At 38.5% G+C, this 19,534-nt stretch overlaps 1 protein-coding gene across 1 annotated transcript in view; it reads right to left on the minus strand.

Moving 5' to 3' along the window:
- TENM4 (teneurin transmembrane protein 4) overlaps positions 1-10,522 on the minus strand; it is a 755,206-nt gene extending 744,684 nt beyond the window's left edge. The window contains exon 1 of the mRNA XM_061343269.1: positions 10,445-10,522. The gene's annotated coding sequence lies outside the window, so the exon portion shown is untranslated. The remainder of the gene's footprint in view (positions 1-10,444) is intronic.
- Positions 10,523-19,534: the final 9,012 nt, after the last annotated feature.

Raw genomic sequence — 19,534 nt, forward strand, 5'->3', positions numbered from 1 at the left:
ATTCAGTTACACTGGTTTTGTTTGCAATATAATATGGAACTAGAATTCCAAACTATAGTTTGGAACCTGATGATCTTAAGGTCCTTTCCATCCCTATTCTATTATTCTATGATTTGCAGTCCTGGTCTCCATGATCTCCAGACTATAGGCCACACTTTAATTTTTTCCCCCGCTGTACACGCATACATTATTTCAAAGCAAGGTAGGAACATGGAAAGAAGTTTGTGTATCCAGGTCCCATCCCTACAGGGATTTAGGCTATGAACAACCATGCAGCTATTAAAGATAAGAACAAATAAGAGAAATTCTGAGGAGGTTGTTCATCATGAAACTCTCTTTAAGAATGTTATTCATCATCCTCTGTCAAAGGACCTAGAGTAATGGCAAAAAAATACCTTCAACCTTAAAACAATTTATTCAAACACAATCACTGCACAAAATAGTGTATTTTAGCTGCATGGGAAATTGAAAAGGACCACATTATTACAATGATAGAAGACAAAATATGAAACATGGCTGTGCTTTACAAAGATTAATTTTCAGACTTTCAGAACATTTATTGTGTATATGAATGTAATGTCCCTGCCCATGGCAGGGGGGGTGGAACTAGGTGATCTTAAGACCCTTTCCAGCCCTAACTATTCAATGATTCTATGGTTTAACCCCATCCAGCAGCTAAGCACCACACATTGCTTACCCCCAGCCTCACTCCAGCAGTATGGAGAGAACTGGAAAGATAAGAGAGAAAACTCACGGGTTGAGATAAGAACACCTCAATAATTGAAATAAAATATTGTACAACAATTATAATGAAAAGGAAAATAACAAGGAATGAGAAATAAACCCCAAGAAAACTAAATGATGCAAAGGAAGACAATTTCTTACCACCAACCGACTCATGCCCTGTTGATCCCCCAGCAGCAGCCTCCCTGGTCTATCTCCTCCCAGCTTTACATGCTGAGCATGACCTCATGTGGTTATTACATCATATGGTTTAGAATAACGCTGTGGTCAGTGGGGGTCAGCTGTCCTTCCTGTATCCCCTCCCAATTCCTTGTGCACCACCAGCCCAATCTCTAGTGGGGTGGTGCGAGGAGTAGAATAAGCCTTGATGTTTAAGCACTGCCCAGCAATAAGGAAAATATCCCTGTGTGATCAACATTGTTTTCAACACAAACCCCCAAAAAGCCCCGTTCCAGCTACTGTGAAGAAAATGAACTCTACTCCAGCCAAAGGCAGCAGAGTCAGTGAAATAAGATCTGTAACTTTGGGAAGATGCGGTACATTTTTCATAGGTAATACAGTGTTTCCGTTTCAAAGCATAAAAATTCAAATCAAGTGTAGTTATAGAATTCTGGCCTGTGCTTATGGTAGAAAATAATTCTCCTTCTGAATCTTATTTATAAATAGGAAGCTTTGGAAATTGTGATCTTTGCCAATGTGTTCTAATAGGAAATGAAGAAAATACTGAGTGATTCAAAAGAAGGGCAGTCCTAATTTCTACAGTGAAGATTGAGTGTCTGTTATACCACAGGTATGAAAACACTGCAGATCCATCATGGCATTTTGAACTCATCCCCCAGTAAGCTCCTAATCTCACACAATTTGCAGCTCAGGGACTTCTGAGACCTTTCTGCCCCTGCAAACACAGCCAAAGATGTCTCAGAAGAATTAGGACAATCTGGTAGTATCTCTGGAGGTTATCAAGAGACAAATGTAATTTCCTCCCTGTGCTCTGAATTTCAAAATAGAAAAACTTGTGTTAGAAGGTTCATATTTAGTAATTTTTAAAAATCACTATAATTAATCCCACAAATCATAAGGAAAACAAAAACTCACATCCTTTTCACACTAAAGAAGATTGGTTCATATATGGTCTTGAAGGTACCATTTTCTCTCACCACTTCATTCTTTATTTAGCATACTTATGAATGTAACTAGACCAGCTGGCCGAATGTAGTAGTAAGTACTCTCTTCCTGATAATTTCCTCCTTCTTTCAACTTTTGCCTGCCAGTAGCTTATGGATTTCTTAATTTTAATTTTCAGCTAATAATAATCACAAAAAATAGAGTAAATAAAACTTGTATTACTATGTTGGTTACAGTATTCATTTAGGCAGCAATCAAAACAAACAGCATGCATCTGTTCACCAGCAGGATGTATCTTTCTTATGTGTTTTCCAGAGGAATATATTTCTTGCTACACATGAAAATAACTGTAATATATACTGTTTTTTTTAAAGCCTACTTTAAATTAGCACATTAAATAAAGCTCAACAACTTTGATTTGTTTGTTTCTGGAGGTCAATAAGCTCAATGAGTAGATCAGAGACACAATGTAGAAGATAGCAGGAAGTAGGCATGTAGAAGATACAGCAGGAGTCTAGAAGATATATGAAGATGTGGCAGGCACACACAACTGCATAAAAAAAATCTCTTGTGTGCTTTGTTTCAGCATATGCAGAAATCCTTCTCTCCCTCCCCAATTTTCTCCCCAAATAGACACAAACTCCAGTTTTGAACAAAGTTCTTTTAGCCATGTTTAAAGGCATAAAAAATTATAGGTAAAGCAATCATTATTTTGTATACAATGCCTACAATCTAACTACACAACCATAGTTTAGTGTGAAACAGATTGGTCTTTCTCTATGTGATTAGATTTCTTTTTCAGACCTCATGTGTTGGCTGTAATTTGCAGACACGTAAAAGTGTAGAAGCACATCATATATAAATTAGTAAAGCCATGAAATAACAGGCCCATTTGGAACACTTTCATTCTTACCAATCACTAATCTGAAACCTCCCATCTAGGAGATGTACAGGAGTTCAAGCAGCATATTACTCTGTACAAACACCTTTTTTACTACATTCTGACAGCTTTTGACAAATGTAACACAGAGCAAAATCATTTGCAATGGCTGCATCTGCCTTTTTAGAATCCCTGATTAGAACTGCAAAGACTGGGTATTTATTTAAAAGTCAAGACTACGTTCAGCAGATTTTGTGAAGTGTGAACAGTGAAGTCATTTCAATGACATCTAAGTAGAATTCAAGCAGTTTCTACTTTCCTAACCTATACCTTTGGTATTTTAGCTTATTCTCAAAGAACATTTGGCAAGTAACTTGTGGTAACAAACCCTTGTGAATTAATGCACAGCATCACCTCTGAAATAATGTTCTGGCTTGTTTTGCCTGGGTAATGTTGTTACACCCTGACTGTATAACAATGCTCAGGGTCACTTGGATTGTGAATACTTCAATCAATGCACTTGATTAAATATTCTGAACTTAGTAGTTGACTGAACATTTCTACCTCAACACAAAACTTCTTAGGTCCTTCTGGTGCTGAAAAATGGTAAAATATTTGCACTAGTTGGTCAGCTCTAGTATTCAGTCTGGGTGATTATGATGAAATTAGTGAGTCAGTTACAGAGAAAAAAACCAATGGATTCACACTCCCAACATTTAACATAAAGCTTAACATAAAGAGTAGATGTCTCTACTAAAGCCAATGAACCAAGTTTTCATGAACCACCTGTTTTTCTCCTTGTAAGGTCTCAACTAGGTGTTCTCTTGTCAATAATCATGGAATCACAGAATGGTCTTGGGTTGGAAAGGACCTTAAGATCATCCAGTTCATCCAGTTCCAACCCCCTTGCCATGGGCAGGGACACCTCACACTAAACCATGGCACCCAAGGCTCTGTCCAACCTGGCCTTGAACACCACCAGGGATAGAGCATTTACCACTTCTTTGGGCAACCAGTGCCAGTGCCTCACCAGCCTCACAGTAAAGAACTTCCTTATATCTAGCCTGAATTTCCCTTGTTTAAGTTTAAACCCATAATCATTATCAGCATCTGATGAGCAACCAATTCTAGAAATAAAAACTTCAGGCCCTTTGAAATTAGACTGCTGAGAGATGGAAGCAACACAGCTTTTATCCAGGCCACTAGTATTAACCTAGTTCTCTTGCTTATTTCCTTTTACCTACTATTTTCAAAAGGTACCTTAAAGTACAAGAAACAAATCATATTATCTGATTCAATATCCTCAGTCAAGTTGCTGTTAGAGACAAAACAGCAGAATTATCTCCATTATCTGCTAATTTAATCATATTGACCTCTTTTTCCTCTGCTTCTTGCTAAGGACTCTACCATTTAATAGTTTGCCTGAGCAGATAGATGCCTGTGTCTCCTATGCAGCACTTCCCAGCTTCAGGGCTATACCTTGCTGAGATGATTCCCTATTATCTTTTTCCAGAAGACAATTTCCTTCACAGCCTTGAGATGTTTTTGTGATGCGGGATTCCTGAGGAATACTGCAGGCATCATTCCTTACATTTTATACTACCTGCAACACCCCCAGCCCTCAAACTACAGTATGCAGAAACACAAACCCTTATTCATTATGGCCAAAGTCAGCATGTTTATCTTTGAAACCTGCTCTTCTATATCTTTCACAGCACTCACTGCAGTAAATAGGAAGTTTCTCCTCTACCTGAGAACAGAAAGTGGCCTTTTACTGATTTTTTTTCTTTCTGGAAAGGATGAAAGTTTTTCTAATTACCTGGGGTGTGATCCTGTAATCAAAGTCACACATGTTACAGGACAGATAAGAAAAAAACATGGGTTTAACGTAGAGGAAGAAAACTTGGCTAGAACATGGAACTGAAAGGCAGGAGGTTTGGGATTTATTCCTATCATTACTATTTGCTTTTACATGATCACTGTCAAGTCATTTAACCTCTGTGTCTCATGTTTCTCTATATAGAGCACAAAAAAAGAACATTCACTATTCCAGTTGGCTATTGCATGAAGTGAGGCCTAATTAAACCCAGTAATGTGTTTTGAGATCCTTGGATAAAAGGTACTATAAAATGCTCCAACTATTAATTGCTTTCCACTCCCTAGTAGGTTTTAAGTCACATATCTCTCAGAATCATGGATCTCTATTAAATAAAGATTGCTAACAGTGTGAAATCCTGCAGCTGTTGGCTTTTTAATTTCAGAAACAGATGTCTTGTGAGATAGAGCCATCCTTGCTTATGATCAAACCTAAAATCTCAGCTAATACCTTCAAACTTCTGAACAAGAAGGGAAACAACATGCTGGCAACACACGTTCATATTTTTCTCCACATTCTTCTGGCTTTCTGTATTAAGTCTGCCACCTTAGAATACATGCTTTTGCTGAGGTGGATTAAATCTAATCTAAAGTAGGGGAGGTTTTGTTTGTTTTGTTTTCCTCACATTCTGGCTAGAGAATCTTCAGGAGGAGATGAAGTGTTCATTGTATAACACCTTCTACTTCTCAGATTACCAAACTGACATGCTTCACAGAATGGTGGTACTACAATCAGCACAGTCTTGCATGAATCCCTAGCAGTCACATAGTTTCTTCTAAGCTTGTGCATGGATGTGAACCACTGTGTAACACAATCAGCTCTCCTTTGGTTACCCTTTCTTCCTACAGGCTACAATGGTCAAAAAAGCACACAGTGACCCAAAACCTGGGTTAAGCTTCTCCTTAAATGAGTGCTTGATTTCTTGCCACTCTAGCAAGACCTGACCTATTTGATTTTCAAGAGAGCCAGGAAATATATAGACTATGACCTTACCTTCCAGCAGTGTCTAGAAAGTTGCAGGTATCTGTTTAATCACTGTATTGTTTTGAGCTGAATGAACAATTGCTTCTCAAGAAGGCCCAAACACAAATCCAAACACACCTTCAAAGAAATGAGCATTCTGGCATTGTACCATACACCCATCATCCCAGACTGACAACAGCTGGGTTTTTTAATACATAACACATGTCCAAGAACAGTGTAGCTTGGAAAAAATGTTCTACAGAGCTATACAAAAGTCCAATATTCTTCAAGCTGAATTCAGACTCTTTGATGAGCTGGATTTGTGCAATGAAACATGAAGGCAGAAGAAACACCCCTTTGAAAATAGGCAAACCACACTGTTGCTCAGTTTTGAAACCAGCATTGATACTGTGAGCCCCCTTTAGCTACCTGAGCACAATTTATAAACATGTTTTGGCTAAACTATTGCTACAGGGACATGCAGTACTGCTTTAGCTGGTATCTTTCATCTTCCCCATTAACCCCAACTAAGAAACACAGCTTGCACTCTGTGTAGGTCTACAGCAAGCAGGACACACCACTGGTTGGTGGTATGAGGATGTGCAATGCCAAAGCCAGAAAGAGCTTCCCAGCTTGATTTAAACAACTGCACAGGTACTGCAAGGAAGATGCAAAAAGTCAAGTTCCAAGTACATTTTCATGTAAAATGGATTTCTACAGGTGATTCTGGGCTGGCGAAAGAGACTGTTCATCACTAGGCAGCAATCGTCCACAGAGCCATGTCAGAAAAACATCAATGATGATGAATGCAACTTTTCTACAGTAAAACTGAACTTTTAAACATTTCCAGGGATAAATTATACCTTATTCTCCAGCAAAAGCAGGATTAATCACTTCCCCTCGACCTGGGGTCTGCTATAAAATAGGAACCAGCTTGTAGTATTCAAGTACTGGTGAGAGTTCCCAGCCTCTGCCCTGGGCTGTATTTAACTCTTTATTTATTGAAAGTTCTCCAGCTGCAGCTGGATCTCTCTGTTCAATATTTATTATTTTTTTAAACCATAAGGAAATGGGAATGCTAAAACCATTTTTGATCAACGGATTCAGCCTTGAAAGGTTTCAAGGTGTGGCTGACTGTGATTTCTGCAGAGTGACTCTTTTAACTCCATTCTCCCATCATTAGCAACTCAAAAGTTTTCTGGAAGGAAATCTGAACTTTCAGTTTCTTTGTTAGCACTGCTGCTACAGCTTCAGTCCTCAGACAGTGAAAGACCAGAACACGATACATATGCAATCCTGCAACTGCCACTACATAATGTAATAGTAATATTTTCAAGGTTACGAGTCCTATTTCAGTGTTTTATTTCAAGCTGTTTCCAGTAATTACATAGTAGAGCACCTGTGCTGGATGAGCATCAAGGGTTTTAAGGCCAGAAATTTTACAGACAGAAAGAACACTTATTTTTATCTTAAATTGATTTATTTTCTTTTTTTCATTCAACTAATCTATCAGAACAGTCAACACTCAAATTTGTGAGTATGTTTAGACATGAAAAGGATAAAATTAAAAGGTGACTTATACAGCAGCAGCTCTAATTGGCATTATTCAAGCTGGTGAAGTACAGATAAAGAGCACAGAAATGAGAAGCTGGAGCTCAGTTCCAATGAACCCTTTTCAAGCAGGTTTCAGATTCTACTAGTCATATAGAAAAGGACTATTATAACTACTTACATTTCCATACAATTGAGATATATGGAGAAATGTGTCACTTGTCAATTCATACACCCAACAGTAAGGCATATAAACAACAAGGTTATTTACTAAAGAGTTTATGATTCCTAGCGTGTGGAAGCAGCTGCTACTTCTTGTAATTGATCTATTGCGCTCATCATAGTTTTCTTCCCAGTCACTAATTTCTTGTCTATCCCAAACAATATTATGCCCACACATGTAGTACAGTTGCTATGTATGTTCATCACAGCTATTTTGTGGTATGCTTAGACGCCTTCAGATCCCCAACATGACAGTGTTTTGCTGCTAAAAGCATCAATCTGCAACCTAAGTCAGTTGATACATCAAGTCTCATAATGAATGCAATACAGGGGCTGTTGATTTTGAATGGGGTATCTGAGTCACACTGTTTTAGAGGAAACAGGGTAACCAGATATTGTCTTTATATTTTTAACACATTGAGACTGCAGTTTGAGTTTTATGACGTAAATGAGAGTGTCTTATCAGTGATTCGGCTTCCACCAAACAGAAGTTGATACTGTCTATTCCTAATTTAGACAATAAAGACTTTACCTGGTGCAAATTGCATTGATTGTTCACTATAATGTACACACAGAAGTGTGTTTATCCACTCTCTCGCAATCCTTTCTCCCTTCCCCTCACCTCCCTTTCTACACAACCGTTTCCTTTAGGAACAGCAATTTTACATCTGATAATTGATGCTCCAGATGCAGGGGCAGCCAATTAGGGACAAGCAGGGCTAGTAGAGAACCCAGGAGAATCCAGGCCTTTATTCCAATGTTATACCTGACAGAAGTTTCTTCAGCCTGGTCTGAAAGTCCTCCAGTGACCATCTCCAGAACACATCCAAGCTGTTTACCCCAGCACCTTGTTTTCCCAACCTGGCCAAGCTTTCTGCTGCTACCTGCCTTTAGTTTAAATTCCCTACCTTTTGATCTGTCTAGTAGGAATCCAACAGAAAGAGATAATATCTACTTCTTTTTCCTAACAGCCTATCATGTATTTGAAGCCCATCAACCCTCTTTCACCATAAATCATCTCAACACTTCTCCCTTTCTTATAGGTGTTACTCATGAATCTCTCATAGCTCACCCTTGTTTCACCTCCGAGGTCTATATCCAGCTGGTCCATAGCTTTCCTAAATTGTCCCAGGGTGAACATTCCCTGAGGTTGTACCAATACTAAGCAGAGCAGAAGGATTACTTAGCAGTTTGCAGGCTGTACTTCAGATCACTGTAAAACGACATTTGTCCTTTTTATGGAAACCTACTATTCTTCATTCATATTCACCTGTGGCATTTTATAAGCCCCTACCAGGGAGACTGGACAGAGTTCCCTCTGTAAAATCAGTCACGATTCCCCAAGTGAGCTTCAGTTTTGGCCAGCATGTGAAAATCTGTGCCCTCCAGTGATCAAAGCAGTCAGTGATCACACAGACTTCTAAGAGCAAGTCAGACTCTAAAACAAAAGCGTTTAAAGGAAAATTTGAAAACCACAGGACAAATCATATGCACACCTATGGTATTAGGTACCTAATTATCTCCCACAGTTGGACCCTAACCTTACTAAAGAAATCCCTCTTTCTTTTTTCTGGCTCCTCATCTTCCCTCAGCACCTTTAGAACTCAGCTGGTCTTGTCCATTCTACAGTAAATCACGCTACTTCTCTTGAAGATTAAATATGTTCACACGTGTACATCATCTAAAGTTTTCTCATCATCATACTTATCGCCTAACTACAAAGGCTCACAGACGCTTAGAATAAGTGACTTCGGAAGGGACCTCCAAGTGCCTAGTCCAACCCTTGCCCAAAAGCAAGTCTAAGTGGATGAGGTTGCTGTGGGTTTTGTCCAGTTGAATTTCAAACAATATCTGTGGAAATAAATGCCCTTCTGCTAAGTAAAAGTTTGGATCCCTTCTTCCTAGTACATATCTAGGTGATATGTGAAAATACAGTGCAAAGACATTTTGTCTCTCCTTCATAAATACTTAACAGAGAAAAACAACTTGTTTTAAACTAGTGACATTCAAAGTGGAAGTTTTTCTGTGGCTAACATCAAATAAGATGTCTTTTTTATAGGTAGAACATGTACTTCCTTATGGAACAACCTGGCAAGTCAAATCTGGTGATTTCACCTTGAGTTTCTCTGTTTTAAAGCCATAAAACTTTGCTTCATCATCAGATACAAAATCCCTAACAATGTTTGAAAGGCAGATTTTACCCCCAGTTGGTGGAAGCAGCAATCAGCAGTGAGGACAGTACTGGAAACACGAGAGTTAAAGCAGCTCCATTAGAAACTAAAGTTATGTTTTATATTCTTTCATTTTTATTAAGGTTTTTTTTTCTTTTTAAGAAATAAGTCTTATAGGCCTTAATGGGTTTTAGTCATTCTTAACAGCTACCTAATGAGCTCTCCAATTATGTAAAGAAGAGCAATTCAGTTCTACATTACTGTATCCCCTCACAGAAACCCAGTTCTCCCTCTTCAGAAACAACTCATGCAAGGTCATACAATAAACCAGAAGTAGGAACAGGACTAGAGCTCAGGTGTTCCTGAGTAGCAACCTTATAAGTAATGCTTTAATTGAGGTGTGATTGTCTTAATACTATTTAAATACTTCTAATATCTGACACACATTAATCAGCTACAAATAAAAACTGCACTCATGTTTATAACCCCACACTTTTTGACATCACAACAAACCAAAAACACACCAGTAAATACCAATAAATTACATAACAGTAAATTAGAGTAAATACAACCCCCAAACTAAGAAATAGCAAGAAGCTTTCTGACTCCTTCAGAAGCCCATGAAACTGATGTTTCCACTTTTCTTATGATGGAACATCTGTAGATAAAACAACCTCCAGAACATCATGACACACAAAGGCACAAAATAAAACTGAAAACGTGTCTCTAAATGGAGGGAGGAAACACAGTCTAATAGTACTGAAGTTATTTGGTAAAGGCAAAGGGAACTGTAAATATTTAAAACATCATTTGTTTTCAGTAAGTAGGTAATTGAACATGATCGAAGCCTTCCTCTGCATAGCTTGACATAAAATATTGTAAAAGTGAAGAAAACTTATACAAGTGGCTTACCAGCAAGGCTGTTTGCTAGGTAGGTATTTCATCCAATATTTGTATGATACTCTATCTCCAACAGAATCCATATACTATTAACAGGGTCCTATACAAAGATAAAGACAAAACACACTGTAACTCTTTGAGGAACCATGTAAATAAGAAATACGAGTAAAATATTAGTAAGAAATACTGTATGCTACCAAAATTTCATAACATGTCTACTAGAAGAGTGTAGCTACTATTATAAAGCATTTCAGCTACGATAAGTATTGGGAGAAATTACATTTGAAAATAACATAGCAAATTACTGACAGATAGGTAGGTTTTATTTCATCAAAAATGGTTGATAATTCTGTATTATAAAAAAATACATTCATGCTATGAAATGGATAAAACCCACATTACATCCATCTACTAGAAAGCAGAGATTTTTCTGGTGCTGTTTGAAAATTGAATGCCAATCTCACTAGAAAGCTGAAAATTAGTTGAGAAAGAAAAAGCATAATCTGTGTTGCTCTGCTTTACCTCCTTAAACCTTAGTCTCAGCTAGCTATTAGACTCTACACTGAAGCTGGTATTTAAAGAGCAGTACCTCTAAAGCAAATGACTTGTGAGGATGCTCCTCCCTTCACACAGGTTGTTTAAATGGTCAGTTCAGAGTGCACTTAAAGCTTAGTCTCAGCTAGCTATTAGAGTCTACTCTGAAGCTGGTATTTAAAGAGCAGTACCACTAAAGCAAAACACCTGTGGGGATGCTCCTCCCTTCACACAGGTTGTTTAAATGGTCAGTTCAGGGTGCAGTACCAGCAAGTTAAGTTAGACAGTATGAATCCTATCCAGAAAGTGTAGGGAAAACAAGAAGAACAAAAATATATATAAATGAAATTGTCCATCTTAATCACAGCGATGTTTAACTGTCTCCAATTCCTGCAGTCTGCAATGTGGCAGTGGTTCAGTAAGCAGACTCCTTGAAGTTCTGCTCTCAGATGAGAGTTCAGGCTTTAATGCAATTAACTCTCCCTAAACAAAACCATGGCTTTAGGATCAGAAAAATGCTGCGAATTAGACTTCAGGCACCTTTCTGATGCTCTCCACTGATATAATGAAAGAAGTAAATGGCCCAACTGTAAGACTGCTGTTTCAGCATGCACAGACCCTTATTCAAGACCCCTATTTGAATGCACTTTTCATATCTTAAGCATTAGTAGGACACATAAAGCTCAATGTTTATTAAAGAAACTGCAGTATATGCAGGGTACAACATAAATATTTTACAAGTGTGCAGAACCTGCTAAAAAAGACCTCTCACTTTTAGGAATGCATCCTTCCCACCAATAACCACCTCAGCGCGTGTAACCACTTCATGTAAAAGCAATAATCTTGCCAAATACGAGATGGTTGCTGAGATACAGCCTGATCTGCCCAACAAAGAGCAAATGTTTCAATCTGCTTTTAGTGAGTCCAGCAGCATCCCTCGCCCTAAACGCTCTTTCAGAGTATTTTCCCTCTTAACACACACCAATTAGAAGCAGGAAAAGCAGATGGACAAAATAAATTAGAGACTGCATACCAGCACTGCCTCAGATCAGCCCCATTGGCAGATCTAAGCAGCACCAGTCATTCAGTAGTTAGAAGAAGTATATACATGTTTTTTCCTCCATCCCTTTCCAGAACAAAACTGGGGAGGCATTGCAACTCTTGGAATATTCAGTTTGCAGGGCTGAAGAAAGCAGAAACATGGTCAGGGATGCACAAAACTTGCAGATAATATTTTGATTCCTTGATCTTTATATTGGATATAAGGAGGAAGTTCTTTCCTGTTAGGGTGGAGAGGCACTGGAATGGGTTACCCAGGGAGGTTATGAATGCTCCATCCCTGACAGTGTTCGAGGCCAGTTTGGACGAAGCCTTGGGTGAGATGGTTTAGTGTGAGGTGTCCCTGCCCATGGCAAGGGGGTTGGAACTAGATGATCTTAAGGTGTTTTCCAACCCTAACTATCCTATGATTCTATGATTCTGCAAACACAATGAACACTTCAAACTTCCAATGATGGGAAGGGCGTTCATTCCCTGCACTAATTATGGTTGCATAGTATGGAGATCTTACACATATGTTTTCCTCATATACATTGCTGAAAAGATCCAGCTGTCACCAGCCAGTAGAAGCTTCAAAGCTACCAGGTTTCCTAGGCTGATAAAGGCAAGGAGAACATCTTGTATAGTTGCTAGAAGAAATTGGTGCGATGACTTGTGGGAAAACAGGAACAACTGCACAGCAAGAACCTTATCATCACAAAGGATCAGGATAGTCATTCCTTGTAGTTGTCCATCCCTGAACACCCTATGCCAGGCAGACTGGCAACCTAGCTTTTAGCATTTGCATTGATGTGTAACATGGCACCTATGCTATCATCAAAATAAGTCCTAAAGGTGATTTTTAGGTTGGTTTGGTTGGTTGGGTTCGGTTTGGCTGGTTAGTGTTTTATGGTGATGGCTCCAGATCCTCCATGGTGTTGTTATTAATGCACAGTAATCCTAGTCTGCAATACAGTGTCATGGGCTGCACACTTCAGTGACACTGGGGCACAGGAGTTGGGTAGGTAACTGGTGAGGAGCAAAATATCTTGTACAAGAGGAATAAAAGGCTCAAACACTAAAATTATACCCAATCCCAATCAGTCCTCTACAGGATTATCTCACCAAAATGAGAGAATCAGATTGGAGAAAGCTGGAAAAAGCAAAGCAAACCAGTATTTGAAGTCATATTCGGGCAAATGAATTCAGGACCTTTGAACCAAGCAGTAGAGTGGCATTCAAGCCTTGTCCATGACTGAATTCAAATGAATGGCTAGATGAATGAAATCTATCAAAATACATATTGATCCAGTTTCTTGAACTATGTAAAGAGTACAGTTCTGCCTTCCCTGTGATGCCGCCTCGAATGAGTCTTATACATGACCCTTGTTCCCTTACCTAAGAAAATGAAAGAGCTTATATAGAACAAATGATAAGTACTGAGAAATGTGAGGAATTTGTTCCTCCTGTGCTGGCTGGAAAGTGCAAAAAGCCTCACAATCCTTGCATAAAAAGTGTGCATCCCTTTGGCCATAAGAGCTTGATGAAGCAAGTGCACAGATGGGAATGTGGAAGATAAAAAAAGAAAGAAGGGAAAAGTTACAGGCATGTGTGGTGGAGCAGACTCACTGCAGTGGTGCAGGCTGAATACTGTCTATACTCAAGCCAAAAAGGACTTCATAAGGCAAGAAGTAATGGCAGTCAGCTTTAGATAGAGGAGAAGAATGGAAGATGAAAGGCAACCAGAATAAGACAGATTTCAAATTAATGAGGATAGCTCGTTCCCCTCCCCTCCCCTCGACTGCAAGGTAAGGCATGCATCCAGCACAAATCCAAAGGAATAAGACATACTAAGGCCCTTTTAAAGATGTCCCTTTACCAGGCAGTCTGTGACATGCATTGTGGAATAAAATGGGATATTAGGGATATCCTATACATTAGAACGTCTGAAGCTTTGTTGACGAAGCAGATGTGCCTCTGTTTCCATAAATTAATCAAACAACAAGCACAAACTTAATCAATCACAAATTAGTTATTGAAAGATCTAAATGCACAGCTTCATTACTGAACCAAACAAACAGATCCACCTCTACAGATCTCAAATGCTAGGCTCTGCTTTATATGTTTAAAAATGACCTAAACAAGGTACAAAATGCTAAGACATCTGAATGCTGAGTGGAACAAGAGAGATCTCTGCCATTGCAGAGCAGTTAAATATGCAAGTGTGCCTGTAAGGTTTTGTTTGGTTTTGTCTTTTTCATCATGCACTTTAAACTGAAGACAAATCACAGGCCACAAATAGACACAAGTTATCTATCAGCCCCTTTACATTTTCATGCAATATTTTTATTGCCGTAGGTTTTTTCTTTCCTGTTGCACTACTATAAACTGTAAATACTACATGCTCCATCTAATTGACACAGCTGCTTTTCACATGTAAAAAGTCAAGCATTTTGCAGTTCAGCATTGAGTATCAAACATGTCACAGGTATTGTAAGACACCATTTGTTTCCAACATGAAATACATGAGTGCGTAACCCAGTCCCCGCACAGCTAGTGGCTATTGTGCTTTCGTATGTCATCCTGAATGTCTTTTATTTATGATAAATAATTCTTGTTAGTGTTTCCACTGTTGCTGGAGGGTTTCCTACCTCTATATTCTACTTTTCTTGCCAGTCTAACAGATTTATTCAAGAGATTTATTTTGTGAATACATTATTTTTGCACCTTAGACTTCACATTGGTGACTATATTTTATGGTTGGGCCAGTATTAAGTAGATGGGGTTTTACTTGGGATAAATATGCGTCAAAAACTGTTTGCCAGAGCTCTGGGAAAGCCTTGTATGTGGGAACCTGTGCGACATATCGCAAAAGAATGGATTCATGCAATTCAAGCATTCCCAGATATCCACTTTGGTTAAAAATAACTTTTTACAGCATTTGAGCTTTTTCAGGCTTGCACAAATCTGGGAATTAAAGAACTGTGGAAATATCATATCATTGCATATAACACCATTTGAATTAGAGTCCTGCTGTGTTAGGCATTGCTCGCAAATTACATCCAGATTGCCCTTTAGCCCTAATTGCTCTCAGTTTTTATTTATAGGTTTAAAGGAGGAGACAATCAACCATACTAAGTTCTGGTCTTCCTTAATAATTACTTACAGATACGTCCCACTGAGAACAAAACCAGCTACCATTTTCCATTATCTATGACAATCATTCACAAAAGAATACAAAGACATCCTCCTAAAATAGTACCTCTAACCTTCAGAGCAAGTGGAGATTTGCACCAAAAGCTTAAAGTAAAAACTAATGCAGTCACCTGGAGTCCAGAAAGGGGTGGAAGTGAGTTTTAAGTTGTATCTCAGCAATAAAATTGCAACTTTTGCCATGAATTTCAATAGTTACAGCAACATAACTACAAGAAACCTCAAGATTTGTTGTATGGAATGTGTTTATTGATTGTTTTGCACTAAAATGTCATGACTTACAGACAGTGCTCTACTGAAGATGTCTTGTTTTGCCATGTGGACAAGAACAGAAGGTAGAGCAGGGTTGGGAAAATGGACAGGTAAGTCTGCATAATGGTATCATTGCTAAAATAATTTTTTCTTGAAGTAAAAAGTCAACAACATGTGACTTCAGAGGGTCTAAAAGGCAGTTCAGTTGACTGGCCAGTGGAGACTCAGCCCAGTTGCCTTAGCATACTGGTCCTCTGACATGAGAAACATAACAGGGTAAACCAACTGGCCTTCAGCTGCTGTTCTTAAAGAACATGTCTCTCAAAGATCCTGCTTCATAACTCCCAGCATCACGTAAATGACCTGGATGTACCTTCAGTACTTCTGGAATGGCAGTGTTCGGAACTCTGTATCATAGAATCATAAAATGGTTTGGGCTTTAAGGGTCTTTAAAGATCATGTAATTTCAAACACCCTTCCAAACACCTTCCACTACAGCATATTGCTTAGTATCATGCCCTAAATGTCTATTTTGTGGAAAGTTGAATAGTCATTTAGAATCATGTCTGCATTTATTAGAGGTGAGATCCAGAAGCCCAGCCATCGGTAGATATGAGATGTCCAACTATATTCTGCTTGGTTTCCAGATATTGTTTCAGAAAGCTGTAGGCCCTGTTTACAGTTAGGTGAGTCAAATGGTGCTAGAAAGCTGGATTTAGGCAACTGAACTGAACCACTGATCTCCTCTACATTTGGAGCTTAGACATATAGCTCACAAACAGGTACTAACGGGTAGGCACATGATCTGATATATAGATATATAAACGTGCAACTAAATCACACTTGGAGAGCTTGACTCAGGTTTGCCGTAATAAAAACACCTAGAATCAGCTGAGAGATTTAGAGTACCTACACTGCAGTTACCACATAGGACCTACAGAAAAACATCCTCTTGGAAAAGCAGCTGAGGACCAAGGCATCTCCCATGATCAAGACATTGTTAGACAGCTACATAAAAGATGTACCTTAAACCAAAAGAGATGATTTCCATACTTTTAAAAGTCTTTATTGAAAAAACAGCTGAGCTTAACAGTCAAAGAGGAACAGTATGTTTCCTTTCCTACTGGGAGTCCATGATGGTGACTGCTAAAAAGGCTTCTCTTTTTGCAGATTTTAAGCATTTATTGAACAGGCATTGGCCTGCCTTTCATGATGATGGACAGACTGTATTTCTCCTTTCTGAACTAAGAAAAAACACAAAAAACTTGCTGGAAGAAACTGAGTAGGATGTTAGGGATGCTGCTTTCCAAAGAAATAAGATGATGTTAATCAGAAATCAGAAACTCCCTAAATGTATGGTGAAACTCCTGGTTATGCTGAGTTTGCAACAGCTGAAAGGCTTTTGAGGGAGCCTTAATTTGGAGGACCATGCTAGATTTGCTGCATGTCCTGTTTGATACCTGCATGCATCATTTTTAAAGGTATATCAGACTTTCATAGTTTTTATCTAGGATGGGGTTAGCAGCCTCAGGTATCAAGATGACTCAGGATTTACAGGTGCTGTTGCAATGTATAACACTTTCAACTATTCATAGTGACTAATTAGAGAAATCAGAAAACTATTGCAAGCAGAATCTGTGTGTAGTTACTGTTCCTCAGGAAGCTGGAGAGATCTCTTCTATGCCAAAGCCAAGCTAATATACCTTTGAGCAACACTAGAGATAGAGCTGATACTTGATAAATCAGGCCTGCTTGTGGAAGATGTCAGTTCTCATTTTCCTTCCTGTAACCTTTACATAAAAATAAGTGACATTCTGGCTTGTACCAGAATCTCTAATGAAACTGAAAGGCTGTTGAAATAATTACCTGGCAAATCAACGTATATATATAGAGAAAGATCATTCTCCTGCAACTTCTCACTTAGGCACCTTATTTCTCCTATCCTTTTTGTTATTTAATCATAGACACGGAAGAGGGAAAAAAAAGAAGACAGATTAGGAGTACAGCATGAAAGACATTAGACTTTTAAGGCAGATGTAATGAAATGAAAATCTAGGCTTAAATTCCCTTCTTCCACACAGTTATCTATTGTCATTCAGGTTATTCTAGGGACCCAGGTCACCTGCACTTTGATCCTTTCTCAGATCTTTGGCTGACGAGGGAAATATTAGAACTCTATGCATTTTAAAATGAGTTTATATTTGCATCCATTTTGCCTATGTATTACAGTAAGTGCGACATGAAAAAGCAGTCACTGTTAAAGACCCTAGCAATAAGTATTTACACATATTACTTTCATATTTCACAGAGGGATATTCACAAAGGCTAACTTCAAACTTGGACAGCTAATTCCCCAAGCTTCCATTACAGTCAGTTCAGGGAAGGAACCCTCCAGAGAATGGTTCAGATTATCAGACTAACTTCTGTTAGCTTTCCTGACTGTCCCCCGAAGAGTATCATTTTATGACTAATTGACGTCCTCAGTCAGTTCTCTTGCAAACATTTACCTCAAACATACAGACCACATGAAATTGGTCTCTTGCTGGCATTCTCAGTGCTCTTTCACAGTAGCATCCATTCCTTTCAAGTTATTACAGTTATATTGCAACATGCCACTTTAACAGCAGGGTTACTGTATTAAGCAGTGCTCCGTTCTTGAATCACCACTGCCTTTCTTCTTTACAGCATCACTGTATTGAAATGTCATACCATGCTCTATACTTGTCTAGATGGCCCACATTTGGAGATTTCAATGTCCAACCAAAAGCCAGGTTAAGGATGATGCTTCCTGAGCTAACACTACATGGAAGACAAGATCTTAAAAAGCCACATTAAAAGGGGACTGGACAACTCTAAAAGCCAAACTCTTACACATCCACATGGAGAAACAAAGAAGTGTATCTTCTTTGGATAATCCTTGGGAAGGTAAAGAACAACACACTCTGCGAAACCCCTTCGCTGTGCTGTTGCTGTTTCTTTATATGAAAAGTACGTTTTCTCCTTGGAGTCTCATATAGCATGGTAAAATGCTCCTGAGCCCATCTCTGCTAAGACATCTCAAAGCCATTATCCAGTAATGTGACGATTCATGTATTCATTTCCAGCATTCATCAACGTTTTAAACAGAAAGGCTTGAGCTCCTTGTCAGCAGCTCAGATATTCTTATGACTGTTGTACAGATTTTAAAGAGAGGGACTGACAAACTGCATGTGGTAATGTATCTTGTCACTGCAATGATTCAGTTATGTATTACTAATTGGCACTGCTAGGATCAGTTAACACCAAACCATACATAACATGCATTTACTGGCAGATAGTTTCTAGTTTTCAGTAGTTAGAAACTTGTCACTCATGCGGCAAAGGGTAGGAAAGTAAGTTTCTTATCTTATGTGGTACATATTTACAAAATGAAATCCAAAGTCCTACATTTCTTAAGTTACTAGTATTTTTTTTTTCTGTATTATTTCTCTGCAAAAAGACTAAAGCTCTGTAGTTTATGTCTGCATGAAAAATAGCCAAAAAATCCATGTTCTAAGTTGGAAGAAATGGCAACCTAAAGACTTTAGGTATTTGAAAATATTAGGAGAAGGATTTCTATGAACACAGTGGAAACTGAACTGAAACTTACTGCAGCAATTTTACATCTGTCTCTGGGCATCTTTGCATTTTTTATCATCCCAAGCATTGAAAGTGGGAGAATAATAAAAGAGTGTTATTGCAAAATGAGATTATGTCCAATCCATGAAAAACAGATCTGGATTTTTGAGTAGGATAACAGTGCAAAGTCTACAACAGTGTGATTTTCAACTCAAAAGCTCTTTAATCACTGCTCACAAATGCTTGAAATGGCAAAAGTTTTATAATGGTTTAAAGCCATAAAGATACTGGGCTTTCTATAAGGCTTATTTCCAAGTTTTCGGTCTAAAGGAGCTTATTTCTACTTTTAACAAGGAGGGACAGCAGAGACCCTGGAGAGAGATTCATCACACCTAAGTTAGACATCTGCATCTGAGCTAGTCACCCTAGGCTCCCTTTCCAGTCAAGAAGAACGAATAGCACTGTTAC

The sequence above is a fragment of the Neopsephotus bourkii genome, unplaced genomic scaffold, assembly GCF_033783945.1.
Source record: "Neopsephotus bourkii isolate Nb327-2 ecotype Australia unplaced genomic scaffold, CSIRO-AGI_Nbou_v1 NB_1825, whole genome shotgun sequence".
Classification (NCBI taxonomy): domain Eukaryota; kingdom Metazoa; phylum Chordata; class Aves; order Psittaciformes; family Psittacidae; genus Neopsephotus; species Neopsephotus bourkii.